The sequence below is a fragment of the Magallana gigas genome, chromosome 7, assembly GCF_963853765.1.
Source record: "Magallana gigas chromosome 7, xbMagGiga1.1, whole genome shotgun sequence".
Taxonomy (NCBI): Eukaryota; Metazoa; Mollusca; class Bivalvia; order Ostreida; family Ostreidae; genus Magallana; species Magallana gigas.
Genome location: NC_088859.1, coordinates 46,312,148 through 46,328,972, shown reverse-complemented (window position 1 = coordinate 46,328,972; position 16,825 = coordinate 46,312,148).

Here is a 16,825-nt window from a genome sequence, read left to right as displayed (position 1 = left end):
GGAAATAAAATTTACACACTACACGCACCGACCCCGACCCCCCCCCCCCCCCATTCACAAAATCATTAAGTTTTTCTGGACAGATTTTACTGAATCTTTCATCTTGAACCTTTATTTTCAACCTAGTACCATTCTAGATTACTGTACTAATTACCAGACCAATTCGTTCACTTTTAAGAGAGTTATGAATTTTTGGACATTTGAGTTTCGATTGGCGTGCTTGACATGTACTGTAGAAAAAAATTCTAACTCCCGAGCCCTTCACTCAATCCTAATGAAATTTTGTGTAAATGTAACTCGGACCCCATTCTTATTGTCTGCCAAATATGCAGCGGATTGAACAATTCAGAAGAAATTCCTGAGATCAAGCGGCGTTTATAGTCTGTACGGGGACTTCAAATTTACACAGTACAAGGGATGTAAGCAGCCGCGTAATATTTCTGTTGCATGTATATTTCTTGCTTTCCGTTTAGTCTGTATATACGATAGCGTGTGAACTACTTATGAATGTTAAAACTGTGGAAATTACTGTCATCAAATTTTTACCGAATAAATTTACGTGTTACTGATTTCGTTATTTCTACATTTATAATGATTTGATCAATCCTGTTGAAATAAAACAGTCAAACACAATAGTAAACGACACGAAAAAAAATCTCAACACTGAAATACATGTGTAAAATGCATCAGTCATTGCTTTAGGACTTTACTTCCCCTAATTGTCGTTAACCGAATCCGAGATCCACACCTCAAAATTCTACTTTCGATTTATTTACGACGAAAATCAAGCTCGGGTCTTTTCACCCCCCTCCAGACAAAAACACGCATCAATATTTCAAATGACTTTGCACTGTTACCAAACCTGTGTAGTCAGACATCTCACACATCGTTCCTCATCTCATACAAAAATTCAGCTCCTGTCCCGGGCGGAAACGCCCCAAATTCAAAGAGAAATTCGGGAATTATTTCGCGTCAGCCATGTTTTGACGTGAACCTTTGCTGAAATACTGTTATGACACCTGCAAAGGCCTCGCCGGAGCTAAAATTTCTTCTTTCTCTCTATTTCTTTCTCTCCATTTTTTTTTTTTTTTTTTTTTTTTTGATTTTCTAACTAAAATATTCAACATAAAGGGGCTGTTGGACTGTAGTACAAGTTGAAAAACACTCTTCCTTTAAGATTTAGACAAAACAGCCTTTTATTATTAGGGTCTTCCGTCTTCAGCGGAAGACCCTTCTATTATTCTATTGTTTCTTTTTCACTTTTCTTATTCTTATTATTAGGGTCTTCCGTCTTCAGCGGAAGACCATTCTATTATTCTATTGTTTCTTTTTCACTTTTCTTATTATTCTTTTTTTTTCTTACCGATTTTGTGCAGACGATTTCTCAGAGATGGCTGAGTCGATTTCGCTCAAATTTTCAATATTAACGTGTTTTTATCTAAAGCTGATAGGTTTTTTTTAATTTTTGAAAATACACTTCCGGTCAGAAGTTATCGTCCGTTTACGATTTTAAAAAGTCAATTTTGTCTGTCAGGATTCTCAAAAACGAGTAAAGATAAAAGGCTGAAATTTTCCGAGATGATAGATCTACCGTTTTTCTAATGTACCTCGGTCAAGAGAATGTCCGCCGTCACTTCCGGTCGTCACCGGAAGGAAATTTGAAAAATTGATTTTTTCGACTTTTTTATTTTTTAATATTTTTCTTTTAAATTTTTACACCTTATAGTGACCTATTTTTTGATTAAGAATATGTAATTAGTTTTAAAATCGATCAAGGCATTCTCGAGAAATTAAGCGTCAAAGTTCTGAAGCGGAGTCCGAGTAGCTCAGTCGTTATAGTCGTGGACATGGCCCAGACGACCCGGGTTCAAGCCTCGAGTGCCGCAAAATTTTTTTCTCTTTTTTTCGCTTAGATCTACGATTTTATCTTTGAATTGATAAGTTTAATCTTATCTTTTCAAAAATTGGACGGAAGACCCACTCGTTGCTCGCAACGAGATCGAATCTAGTTTTTTATTCTTTTCTGACTCCTTCGCGGCTTTATATCTCAAAAAGTTTTTATCCGATTTCCATGATTTCCATGAAATTTTCAGAGTATTTGTAAAGTTATATGCCCCAAAGATTTTTAAGTTTCAGCATTTACATCACTTCCGTTCAAATTTGATGGCTATTTTTAATTTGTAAAAAAGTGATTTTGTCCGGAGGATTTCTCCACAACCTTTAAAGATATCGCTTTGAAATTTTTACTGATGATAGATGTATCAATTCTATGGTGTACAGGGGGTTTAAAATTTTATTCATCGATTTTGTTCAAAACCGGAAGTAGTTCCAATTTTTGTAAATTTTCATTTTTTTAAACAAAATAAGACAATTCTAGAGTCTTATAGAACTTGCCATGGTATATTCAAATCTGAAATCTGTTTCAAAATCGGACGATGAATTGCAGAGATATTGGGGATTAAAAATCGGTTTTTCCGGAAATTTTGATTCCGCGTTCTTGGTTTAAAAAATAGCGTGAAGTTCAAAGAGAAATTAAATCGTACCAGAATTAATTTGATTTTTGTTAACTCTTACTTTGACATGTTCGGAATTGTTTTGTTAAGTCGTTCTTGAAATCGTGAAGGTTTTTGTTAATTCGTACTTAGAATCATTCGAATTTTGTTAAACCGTACCAAGAATTATTATTTTTTTTTGTAGTTACACTTGTTATTGGTTTAAGGGTGTATTCTTGTCATCAATTTTTACCCCAAGTGGGTCTCCATATATGAACATGTCGTAAAATTCAAACTGTTACAATTTTCAACAAAACTTCTAAAATAAATAAAATGAATCATATTTTACACAAAAAACCATTACTAAATGCATAAGTGACAAAAGAATAGGTAAAATTATGTCATTTACGACATACCATAGTCGGCGCGAACAACAATATGGAGAAGGAAATCCGAAAGGAGAAAGGGTCGCTTCGTTTCAAAGCGATGTGAACAGCAGTACGAGTCCTCCGAAAATGACAACTGAGAGATGAGGAACGATGGGGAAAAATTCAAACAAAATTATCGCCAACACAATTATTTTAGAACTGCAACTAACGAGCGAAATGAGTCAGAGGAAATTCCAGTAGAGAAAATCGAGATAGTTTACAGCAAAAATGTAAGTCGTCAGTGCTTTTATACTTAGTATAGTTAAAAAAGCAACGTTTATGTTACACTATGCCCATCATATAATTTTTTTTCAAACTCAAGTATCGCATATATATGATCTTTTGGATCAAATCATCACCATTACAACAAGCAGGCGATACATGTGTATATGGCGGCCCATGCGGTTACCGAAATGGCAATTTTATGAGAAACACAAAATATTTGAATGTTTATATAGTAACTATTTTTCATTTTATTTTAATTGTCGGCAAGTTTACAATAGAAATAAACCTTGCTAATAAACAGGAGATCATAGCTGGAAAGTTATTCTTCAGTTTTATCATTTTTAATAGTGTCAAGTCAAATGCAGTTTTAAAAAATATGAAAGGGGACAGCTTATCTACAAATCAGTATTGATTTAGTGAGGGTTTTTTTTTTAAGATGATCCCCTAAATATATTCTAGCCAGTCAATAGTTTAAAATAAATCACTGGTCAAAATTTTTTCCGAGAATCTTACATTTAAATTATAATTGACTGTCTATTTTCATGTAGAGCTACATTTGTATATATATTTATAGTAAAGAGATACAACAGAGTCTAAGAAATTAAAACATTGTATGTATGCACTATACTTTTTGCAGCACTAATACAATATATAAGTCACAATAAATATTAAATGTGACAATGATTAATTTGCTACACAATGGCATGGACATTTTACCTTTAAACTGTAATTTTTTCTGCATATCTAGTCTAAAGCGGAAAACTAGCAAGTTAACCATGATTTTGCTTATTATGTATTAATTTTTGTTTAATAGGTGATAATTGCCACATTATCCAGATAGCTGCAGCATGATGAGAAGATCACTGGCACTGTTTTGTCCAAAAAAATTTCCAATTTCTTCCTCTGCATCTGAAGTGACAGTCATAACTGTGAAAGGTGACAATGTTCCGCAGAAGCAAACCTGTTCAATCCAGCAAATTTCCTCTGCTTTAGAGTACTTCGTTGACTTCATTGACAAGGAAATTGAGCCATCCTTACTGGATGCATCAAGTCTTACTGGGCATAGCATCAAGTCTTAGACAGTCATGTTTTAGTCAACACCATGTAAGCAGTTGGAAAGATGGATCCTTTAAAAAATATGTTGCAGGATTTGTTGATACAAAGCCTTTGTTGAGGTCGCAATTCCCAAGGTTGCCATCCTAAACCCAACAGACTTTAGTTTCATCTTCTTACATTGTAACTATGCTGCTCATGATGCTTTACAAGATGTCATATCCCTTCAAAGACTTGATCAGTCAATTTTGATTCACAGAATAGTTAGAAGGCATCATTCTATTTGCTAAGTGCAACTTTTTCACATGAACATTTGTCAATGAAGAGAATTACGAAGTGTATGGATAGAAAAATAGCTGCCAGTGACGTGAACTATGCAGTTCTAAAGCTAGCATTTAGTAGAGGAAGAGGGCACACAGCAAGTTTTGTCAAAAGAGTGTGGAAGTGGACCAAGAGTAACAAAGTCATCAAAGATCAGTATATTCGCTTGCAGGAACATCTTGCTTTACTCTCGACACCAACGGAAGACCCACTCGTTGCTCTGCAACGAGCTCTGCTCTAGTTATATCTTGCTACTTTACTACTGACTTTCAAATTTCATTAGGTCATAGTAAATGCATTCCTAAAGCATTCTAAATAATAAAAACAGAAAAATAGAAATTGACGAAATCATTTCCATAAGATTAACATGGTACATTACCGTTCTGATGCAATCAACAGAAAAAATATTATTTAACGATGGATGCTGATATTGAATGGCATTGTTTATTTGCAACTGAAATCATACAATAGTTTTGTGCAATCTAGATACCTAAATCTTATTACCTAAATTACGCTATAATTGTTACTATACATGCTTGTTTCTAAATTATTTTTGTTAAAGCCTCTATCAGGGTCAGAATAAATCTAGTTGTCTGAGTTTGTGCTTCTAATATCTACTACGCGTGATAAGATATTGTTTAATTCAAATATTGCAATAGTTTGTACAGAAAAAAAGGTAAAAACTCAAAATATCAATGAATAAAAATTAAAAGAAATATACCGAATAAAAGCTGTCGATATCGATTTTCATACATCTGGACCAAACATGCACAACATCATTTTATTCTTGCATTAATTATTGAAGTTATATTTTAAAAAAACTTTGAAAACGAGACTTTTTAAAAAGTTTAACATCACAAACAAACATATCAATTGATAATGTCACCCCGGGGAATACTGGAAAGATTTACGGTTACCTGATTGTGGATTTAATGTAAAAATTTCCTTGTTTCTATTTATTTAAGCAAAATTCTGGGACCACAAAAGCCGAAAATGTGTTTGGTAGTAAATGTCCTTGTAAACAATAATTTGTCAATTTCGTTAAAAATATATTCATTTGACGATACATTGGATAAAACCAAACATACTCATTTAATCAAAATCAAAGAGCGTTTCGTCGAACATTTAATTTTTAATAATTTGCATGTGTGTTGAAAAAATATATGGGAGATGAATTAAACATAAAGTTTTAGAGAGGATGATGTTGCATTCCAGTTTCAATCGATCATACGAGGAAACGTCACAGGGTCTTCTATATCTATTTGATTTTCCTTTTCGTTAACTTCAGTTATTTCAATTCATTATAATCTAAAACATTTGTTTACAATACATTTGTATTGCAAGTTATTGTAGAGTTATAAATTCGTCAAGTGTATTTTTTTATGTGTAAATTATTCCTACCTGACACCATTATCTTGTTAAATTGAATTGCCTTTTTTGCAACAGATAAAAAAGATTAAGAAGATACAATGTTTCCTAATGTACATTTACAATCTATTTATGCTATTCCTATTATGTACCTATATGAATCGTGCATTGTTACTTTGTACTCTAATATTTAAGCAACATTACGTTATCTTCCTCCTTACGAGCTAACTAGAAGATGTTAATGAGTTTAATGATGGGATTGTGAACGAATAGTTAGTCCCCGTTTATTTACTGATCGACTGCTGAATATTTACTAAATACTACTAAAGATTTTTGCTGGATGAAACTCTCCACTGATAAAATGTTGCCTAATCCTAAGATAAGGAAAGTGATTGGTAAAATAGTAATGATAAGTCTAAAGATTGACAAGGACATATGTGATTTATGGATATGAGAAGGAAGCTATAATTTTATATTTTACCATTATAAATTATGACCCATCAAAACCTGATTTACGACCATTAAAATGTTTCGATTTCACTTGAAAAGACTTCGAATTGATTGGTGATCGGCCCAAGTCCTGTAGTTTAATTTAAGTCCAGGCTTTTTTGCATTATTGATTGCTGCTCTTTTAATACAAATGGATCACGTGAATTTACGTACGTTGTTATCGGTCATTTGCAAAACTATTTTGTTAAATACCATTCGGGTTGTGCACACAAGTACTCTTAAGTGGATATTAAAAAGATGATTGGGTTTTTGATAGACAACATCTATGTAGTTTTTAGAATTAGGTCTTTCAACAATCTGTTGGTATTCCAAGAGGTACCAATTGCACCTTAGCAGACCTGTTTTGTATTAATATAGCAGAATTTATTCAAAAACTTGTACGTGAAAAGAAATCACTCGCTGTGGCCTTCAACTCAAATTTAAGGTAAATCGACGACGTATTACGTACAAATGTATATCAATTAACAATAATCTTGTTACTTCCATACTTGCGTCGACTCGATATATCCCAATGAACTTGAAATAAAAGATATCACAGAGTCTACATTATCTGTTTCATATTTGGATATTTTACTGGAAAGGGACAATGGTGGTAACATAACAACATAACTTTATGATAAACGTGATGAGTTCAACTTTCCTTACTTATGTAGAAATATACCTTCATCACATGCATATGGAGTTTTATTCTCTCAGTGGATTCGATAAACAAGGGAATGGTCTTTGTATGAACAATTTCTAAGGCGAGGCAAGCTACTGACAAACACATTGATAAAACAGGACTATCAACGGTCTCAACTGAAGTCATCCTTTCATAAGTTCAGTGGTCGATACAACGACCATGTCAGCAAATGCAATCTTCCACTGAGTCGCGTGCTGACGTTACTTATGGTTAGGTCATTATTAATCACCGTATTGTATACGGATTTTTCCGTTTTTTTCCCAATTACGACAGAGAACACGGCGGGTGTGACCGGTCAGCAGAGGATGCTCACTCCTCCATGGCACCTGATCATACCTCTAGTTTTTGTAATGGTACGTGTTTGCTCTGCTCCTGTTTTGTATTTTTCCTTTGGACTTTGGATTTTGTGGTACTCTCTCACCACATTTTATATTCAGACAATAATAATAACAGATAAAGTTGTTTCATGATGAACAAATCAAAAACGGTTTTTACTTTTTTGCAAAAAAGACATAATCATTTAAAAAAAAAAACCTATTGTATATTGTCTTTGGCACACTGTGTTGTCAGATAATTTTTATGATTTAGATCATTTGAAAAGTCTTCTTTATGTAAGTTTCGTTAAATGTTTGTGAAAAATGTAAAAAGTTTATGATATTGTTACTCTAAACACATGCCTCTGAATTTCTATCAATAAGCCGTTAAATGTAGGGGGAGACCATATACCATAACTATATATAATACGTGTATTTATAGCGAGCGCAGCGACGCGGCGCGAAGCGCCGCTCGCGTAGCGAGCTCCATAGACAACGTGTACGAACGGAGGAAATTCGAGTTGAAATCTGCACATTGTTCAAAGAAATTTTTATGAGGCCACGTGAAAAAGTTCTATCCCAATGATCCTTTGCGGTGCATAGCAACATGGTGGAACAGGAAACGTTTCTATGGAAAATTCTTACCTCTAAATCGCATACATCATTTTCATTTAACAATAAAAAATCATTTTATAAAATTGAAGTAAACAGCACATATGCTTACGTTAAAAAAAATGTACCTATCTGAACTTTTGCTGACATATGACGTCATTTCCTTCCCCGAATTTGTCCGACAATTTACGAAAACTGTCGAGTAAAAGAAAGTTGAGAATGACGTCACAGTGATCTCGCGTTTTAATTTCCTGCGATACATTTAGAGGTGGATCAAGCATCTGTACTGGATATAATGTGTAGGAAGTATTCAGTATCAGTGTTAACGGTGACTCTTTGGCTAATTAGTTTTGTTTTGATATTTTTTTTTGCTTAGTAAATACATATGCAAGTTCCATATTCTAATTTTACTGTCATATTGATCCAATCATATATGCATACGTTAGGTACCGTAGGTGACAAAAAATAATTAAAACAGGAAAGTCCAATCATTATTAGATCTACGTGCAGCCACGTCATTTTGTACTGAATGAATAAATAAAAGAACAAAATTAAACTGTTAAAATATCTACATTGTACATGTATTTGTTATAGTTGCATACGTGGTCAAACCTTTCAATAATATTGAATATCACACACCAGAAAAGGGTGAGGGCACACGTCTACAACGCTTATATAGCGTACAAAAATTAAAAAGATTAAAAATCAAAATTGATGTCACTGTACAGAGGAAAATAATTAAAGCACAGGTAACAACAAGGAACAAAATGAGAAATAACACAGACACATAATCTATTGTTTACTGATTTTAATGATCATTATTAAAAGGTAAAGGAATGATAAAACATAATTGTATTTACATGAAAAAACCCCAAACGGCTTTGTGTTTATCAAAATATTTTAATAAATCTGTTTAACATTTTATTAATGCTCAGTGGTAGCATAGGCGTCGGAACCGGGGGGGGGGGCTGGGGGGGGGTCTTAGCCTAAGGTATTTCATGATTTGGGGGGAGAAAAATTTGGTAGGTAAAAATTTTTTTTTGAACTATAGGTATACCCCCCCCCCCCTCGGATTTGGATTTTCATGATTTCCGACGCCACTGAGTGGTAATTTGTTTAAGTGTATAAGCCTAGGAAGGGAACATTGGAATAAAAGTTTGATAACTTCGGGTTTTCGAGACAAAGCCAAAGTTTTTTGGTTAGGAGAAGCCCACTGGTTGCATTTAACAATGATGACAGATGTGTGGTTCCTTCTGCGCTCGCCCCAACGGTCACACCGTAAAACATATTATATATATAGATAGGTCAATATCTTTCTTTTCCCCTACATTTAACGGCTTATAGCAAGCGCAGCTCGCGAAGCGAGCTTTTAGAACCAGTGTGCGCGGGGAAAAGAACGAGCTAAACCTACAGTTCATCAAACAACAATTTTTGTCTACGTCCCATAATGCTCTCTAATGTTTTCACCCGTGGTGCTATGCCAAAAATGGCCGTATTTTAACTCGTAATTTATGGTGACTTAAAGTTTGAAGACACGTTTTGAGTACCGCATATGCTTTGGCGAGACTCAAAACATTTGTTACATGCTTCCATGCCTCCGTATTGAGTCGAGAAACGTAAACAAAGACGAAAAAAGTCATGGATGACGTCACAGTGCACTCGCGCTATATTTCCCGCGATAAATTTAGAGGTGGATCAAATATCTGTAATGAGTGTACTAGCTATATCAGTATAGTCTGCAATACCTGTCTCATTGACATATGATTTGTCTTTAATCTTTATATATATATATATATATATATATATATATATATATATATATATATATATATATATATATATATATATATATATATATATATATATACTAGCAAGAGCCATACTTTACTGTCATATCGATCAATTTTTAAACTAATTGTGCATACATGTACAGTAGGCAAGTAAGTATATGAGTAGGGAGGAAATAAACAATAGGACATTTTGAACTAAATAAAAAGGAATAAAATGAAAAAATAAACAGGTAAAAAAAATTATGTAGATATTGCATAGTCAGACCATTAAATTTAAAAGTGGGAAATTACACACCTACAAACAGGTACCGGGCTCTCTCTCTCTCTCTCTCTCTCTCTCTCTCTCTCTCTCTCTCTCTCTCTCTCTCTCTCTGTAGGGGGTTGCGCTGTATCATAACCATTAAAATTAGTACCTTTGGCATACTTATTGTAGAGCAATACTCTCTCAAAAATTCTTTGACGTTCGTTGATACCTAAATAAAACTATAAGTTGACAATGATGCAAGGTACAGTATGTGTAATTCTTGCTGCGCTCGCCAGAACGGTAGCACCGTAAAAACATATTATTATTGATAGAAATTCAGAGGCTTGTGCTCTGTTCTGTCATGTGTCATCAAGCAAGAAATTAATCAAATAGTTCTCTGATTCAGTTTTGTTGTGAAAATGTTTTGTCGAAGTTCCATTTATAAAACAATACCGATGTCTTACTTCCAACATTTTCTTGTAAAATAAGACAAGTCAGTTAAAAACCCAACAAAAACACAATTCCTCGTATCCACGTTTGGAACTTTGATTGTATTAATGATTAATCGCATGGATAAAATTTATAAAAACAAGGTTAATTAACCCTTATCAAGACTTTTCCCAGTTAAACAAAACCAACGATTTCATAATTTTTATATGATTGCTGCTTTACTTTTGAAAAATAATCTAATTGAAATTAACGTAACACAACGGGAATTGATTCAGACAATCCACTCCGACAATTTGATATCTATCATTGACATCTTGCCTTCTGAATGGTTTGTTGATTTGTTGTACCATATCTAAGATATTTGCGTTAGCAAGTGCCTATTCATTAGCTTGACGAGTAATAAACAGCACAGAATCCCAGATGGAACAAGTGGAGTCATTTTTCACGATATTGTAATTGACACATTTGTTAAACCTATTGAAACTCAATCAATAGAAAACACGATTATTTTTGTTTGGGATGGGGTTGTTTACGGAGTTTATCACGCAAACAATTTCAAGCATGAATCCCCCGTCCTCCGCTCTTAGTGTTTAACTAAACCAAATACGTTTAAGTAGGTGGTAATTAAACTTCAGTTACCTCACATTGAGGAAAAAATATATGAAAAGTTATATTTACTGTTGGTATTGATTAGAGGAAGGTTCATTGGAATAATTTACAAACACTATAAATCATCAGTAGAAAAAAGAAAAAATCTCTTATTTCTGGAACGGTGATGAAAACACAACCAATGTCTTAAGGACGTTTGAAATGTCAGATGCGATCATCTTATCGGGCATTATTTTATTACAACGATTTTAAACGTCTTGAAAATGCCACTCAACATAACATATGTTATCCGTGTAGAGCGTTTAATATTCAATAACAGTACACAGAGAATATTTTATTTCTCAGGCACTTAATTGTACTATAATATTCAAAAATCTTCTTTAAAAACTCATGCTACTGTTATAATTTATTCAGATCAAATTTGTTCCGGTAATTGCTCCACGATCAAGAACCATGGATGTTATAATCTTTCATCTAGGTTGTAAATAAGTTTTATTTCATATCACACCATATATAAAATAAACAGATGATAGTTTCGTGATTCGGTAAAGACTAATGGTTCTTGTTCTTCTGCTTTACATCTGGGAAATTAATTCAATTTGCATACAATTTTATCTTATTCATACGTAGTAATAACAACAGATTAAACAAACATTAAACATCAACAGAAACCAAACTTTATCGTTTCATGATTATTTCATTCTTGCACGGTTCTATTGGTTTAGTAAAAGTTAAAATACAGGCTAGTTTTGATTCGAAAATATTTGATACTGAATAATTAAGACCAAAGTGAATTGAATAAGGCTCATTTGAAAATGTGGGCTTTTCTGTCTGTCTCGAGCGAATTCAAAAGTTCAATGACTGCAAGATAAGCATTCATTTGGCCAGCATCGAAACGGACCTCTGGACATCTGGACAGAGGATCTCGTTTGATAAAACATCTTACCAAACTAAAATCAAAATAAATATTTTGTAAATACAAGTTCAAGTATTCAACATTGCAAGCATTAAAACGAATATTTAACTAATATAATACATGATACTTGTATACACTGACAATATATTGTTCTGCACACTAAGGTCAATTATACAACAGCGTACAGTATTCGAATTACAATCTACCAGGAAATGGTCAGTAGTGGAACAATAGCAAAACTGGAACTCATTTATTCACCAAATTGAGTTACGTCCCTTGTGTTTCCACAGTACCAAAAACAAAATGAAAGTGATGCATGTCGAACATATTTAATGGACATTTGATTATTCCCTATATTTTACACATATTCAGTTGATTTGCATTTAAATTTCATATCATTTTGATAATTTTAATTATCTTAGATTTATAAAATAAATTGTTTTAAACGTATAAATTTGATAAATCATACTGTTTTTTATAACTCAAAACCTAAATGATATGAAGAAATCGATTTGATATCATTTTATTCCAGTTCTCTTTCATGTGTAAAATACAAGAGTAACAAAAGTACGGGGGAGTAGTTTAAAGAGGCATGGTCACGATTTTGGTCTTTAAAATTTCTACTTTTATTGCTTACATTGCTATAGTATTTCATTTCTTGAAGGGTCATGGTCACAATTTTGGTCAAAAATGATTTATTCGATTTAAATGTTTACATTGCTTTAATAAGGGATTTCTGATAGTCAACCAAAATTTGAGTGTCATTCGTTAAGTTATAACCGAGTTACAGAGCTTGAAATTCTTTGCAATGTAAACAAAGCGTTTGTTTACAATTTGAATGTTGAAGTGAAAATTCCATTTTAAGACCAAAAAGGAATATGTTAAACGTTAGAAACTGTTTATCTATGATTAAAATAAAAAAAAAGATAGACAAATCAGCTTAAAAAAATATTTTAACTGGTGTATTGAACCTATGTAAACAAAAACAGGACACAAGCCTTGTTTACTTGACAAAGAATAGTGAGCTCTGTATCTTTCTTATAACTCCATGAATGACTCTCAAATTTCATTTGATCATTAAAAATGCATTTAAAAGCATTATAAATTATAAAATCAGAAAATAAGAATATGGCCAAAATCGTGACCATGCCCCTTTAAGATCAACCGAAATTTGTGTGTCACCCTTAGAGTTAAAAGCAAGATACAGAGCTTACAACTTTTTGTTATGTAAACAAGGCTCATATTATGTTTATGTTTTGCATTGGTTCAATATTACGGTAAAGTAAACTTTTTCAAGCAGATTTTTCAAACTGGTAATTCGTATTAAGAGGGGTGTGCGGCAATCTTGTACATTTGAGGATTAGAATGTAAAACTTTCTTGAACTGGCTTGTTTTTGCCCGAAACTGATCAGAGCTTTTGGCAAAAGATATGAAAGCAATAAATATGAGATTCTACATGTTGTTTTGTATGCAAATTATGCATACAAATACATATTTTTAAATCATCAAAATAAGCTTGTAGCTGCGCAGTTCGACAGATGTTATTAGTGATTATGAAGGCAATGTCCTGTTTTTGAATACTTTTAAAACAAAATACATGTAGAACTGCATATTTATTGCTTTTATATCTTTTGGCGGCATTTTTGGCCAGTTTTGAACAGAAACAAACCAGTTTAAGAAATGTTTACATTCTTATTCTCATATGTACAAGATGGCCGCACGTGCACATCCCCCCTTAAACATAAAGAAACATTTCCTAGAGCATATTTAGGTCTAAACTTGAAATTTTGTTGTCAACCTAAAGAACTGTGAGCTCTGAATCACGCTTATAACAAGACGACTGACACTCAAATTTTGGTTGACTATAAGAAACGCTTTATTGACGCATTGTAAACATAAAAAACGGAAAAACAAATTTTGACAAATTTCTGGACCATGTCCCTATAATCTTTCACTTAGTTTGACTTTTTTCTTCATGTATCATTTAACTTTTTTATTTTATTTTTGAAAACAAATTTACAGATAATTACGTACATCCACATCAATGGATACGCATTATTCAAATTACTTCTTGTAATTGCATTAATCATCTTTGGAAAATTCAGGTATTACACGATTCATTATTTAAAGCGGAAATTAAAGAATGGAAAAATCATATTTGTCAGATATAATTTTATTTTCCTTTCCTTTCCTCATAGGCCAGATGACTTGTGCCAACACGTGGTATTAGCCATCGTTTTTTTTCTTATACCACTGATTGAATTTTATTTAATTTTTAAGTTATAGAAAATTATCCATTAGATATGAAAATAATATATAAATAGTGCCTGTTTGGGAGGGTAACAGTTGAAATTGACACCCCTCGAAAACCATTGTCAACCGACGCGAAGCGGAGGTTGACAATGGTTTTCGAGGGGTGTCAATTTCAACTGTTATCCTCCCAAACAGGCACTATTTATTTTGTTATACTGAATGTCTTTTTTAAAATCTTTAAGAAAATTTTACTGCTTTTATATAGGAATAACGTGAATTCTACAGCGAACCGTACGCGCATAATTTTCGCGCATGTAACATTTTTTAATGTTACCCGTTGCCAAGTGCGTTGCTAACGCTGAGGGTAATAGTTACTATTATTAACTGCGTCTTAACCAATCAGATGTCAGTATTTAACATGAAAGTATAACAATATATTTTAACACATAAACTGTTTTTTTGTTAAGAAATAATCCAAATATGTTGAGTTTAAAATCACGCGCATCGAAGCCTTTTAAAGCGAGTTTAAATTTTCAAAACGGCATGCTTCATATCATACCTAAAAAGTCCATTCACACATGTTATAAAAATAGTGCCAACATGTCAAATTACAATCTATAACTTTAGTATTATGAAAAATATCAGGGATATATATGAATACTGTAAAAATAAGAATAAACAAGGCAAACAAAAATTACCAACAAATTAGCGCTTTGTCTAAAGCACTTAAAGAACTTGAAAATGCATTGCTATTTATTTTTGCTTATCTGAGAATGAAGTACATTCTACACATAGATTTGTTTGCTATGGAGTTGAATGCAATTACCCTATTCGATTATCGACTTATTAGAGAGATTGTTAAGGAGATTTTTTTTACATCTTTGACTTATATTTAAAAACCTTGGCAAACAGAAACATGTAAATGCAAATTTTATTAATTCATTCATTTACAACGTATACACCAAAATATTGGTAGATAAAAATAGTTTTTAAAGGAAGTACTGATATTCAATTATGTTAGATACTATGTTGTATTCTATGATAATAATTTTGGTTTCTAGTTATTTGCCGAAAAATACGGACTGTTTATGGATTATTATTGTTTCTGTTATCCTCTGTCAGTTGGTACGTCTACGTCTATTATTGTTCTAGGAAATGAGGCCTCCCCCAAAATGTTATTCTGTTTACGAACTTTATAAGGATTTTGTAAAGTAACCTAACACACCATCAAATGTATATAATAACAGAGCAAAATTGTCTCATGTTGATATCGAGACAAAGCTTAAATGTTTAAGTTTTATTTCATTTCAGACTTGACTTTTCACCTTAACAGAATATCATAGGTCGAGAATCATGGTTACAATAACCAAAAAATTGAGATCAAAATATTACGTAAACATATTTAGAAGTTATTGGAGCTAAAAAATTAGAAAACAAAAACAAAAACAAAAGTACGGAAGCACGTTGGTGCCACTAAGAAAAATATTTTATCTGTCGGCCGCCAGATAATAATTTGGCGGCCGCCACTTATTATCTGGCGGCCGCCACATAATTTTCTGGCGGCCGCCACATAATTATATGGCGGCCGCCAGATAAAACCTGGCTTTCTGATGCGCGCGCATGTTTTAATGGGAGCTTTTAAGGGAGTTGTGGATACACTCTAATTTATTAGTTTTATTAATCATTTCTGAAACTTGACATTAAATTATATCAATTGCAGAGCTTAGGGTTTTGAAAAACTGGTTGAGTTGAATGTACAGAAGACTTTGTTAGAATCTAGAATGATTTTTATATTACTTTGTGCCTTGAATTATACATGTTTGTTGTAAAACATGGTATTTTAGAGTTGATTCTGAACTTTTAAAACTGAACTAAACACCCTTTCAGGAAATCTTAACATTAAAAAACCTGAACTTGAGAGGAATGTTATGTAAACATGTATAAGTAAGGAACGCACTGCCTTCTATATGTTTTAATTTTGGTATAAGAATTTACCAACGCAGATTAAAGTCAGCTTTATTGACCACGATAGCTAGTACAGGCAATATTATCATGAGAGCAGATCCATCTATGACTTTATAGGATATTAAACTAGGATAAGTGTGTACTAGCATTCGGGGCCATAAAAATGAAACTATTTTACTGACTGTGTTGTTCAACCCTTATCCCAAATCACATGAAAGGCAGTACAATAAAAAGACCGTGATCGGCCACAGTCTCTCTGGGTTAATCAAAGTACTGAGAGTACTGAAAGGCAGGGTCTTGAAAGTTTGAATTTGTAATTGTTCACGTTTTCCTCCATTATGTTCCAAAAATTATGAGTTTGAATTAGTTGTTTCAATCTACATGTAGTATGCTTAAGTTCGGCTTTTTGCAATTGCCTGATACTTTGTCATAATTTTGCTAAATCACGACCGGGACTGTTCTTTAAAATTGTAGAAAATTGACACAACGGTATATTATGTAAAATAAAACCCCAAGAAAATTAAAAAAAAAAACTACAACTAACCGGGAAAATCAAAACAACTATATTTAGGTATATAATTGAAATCGTTATA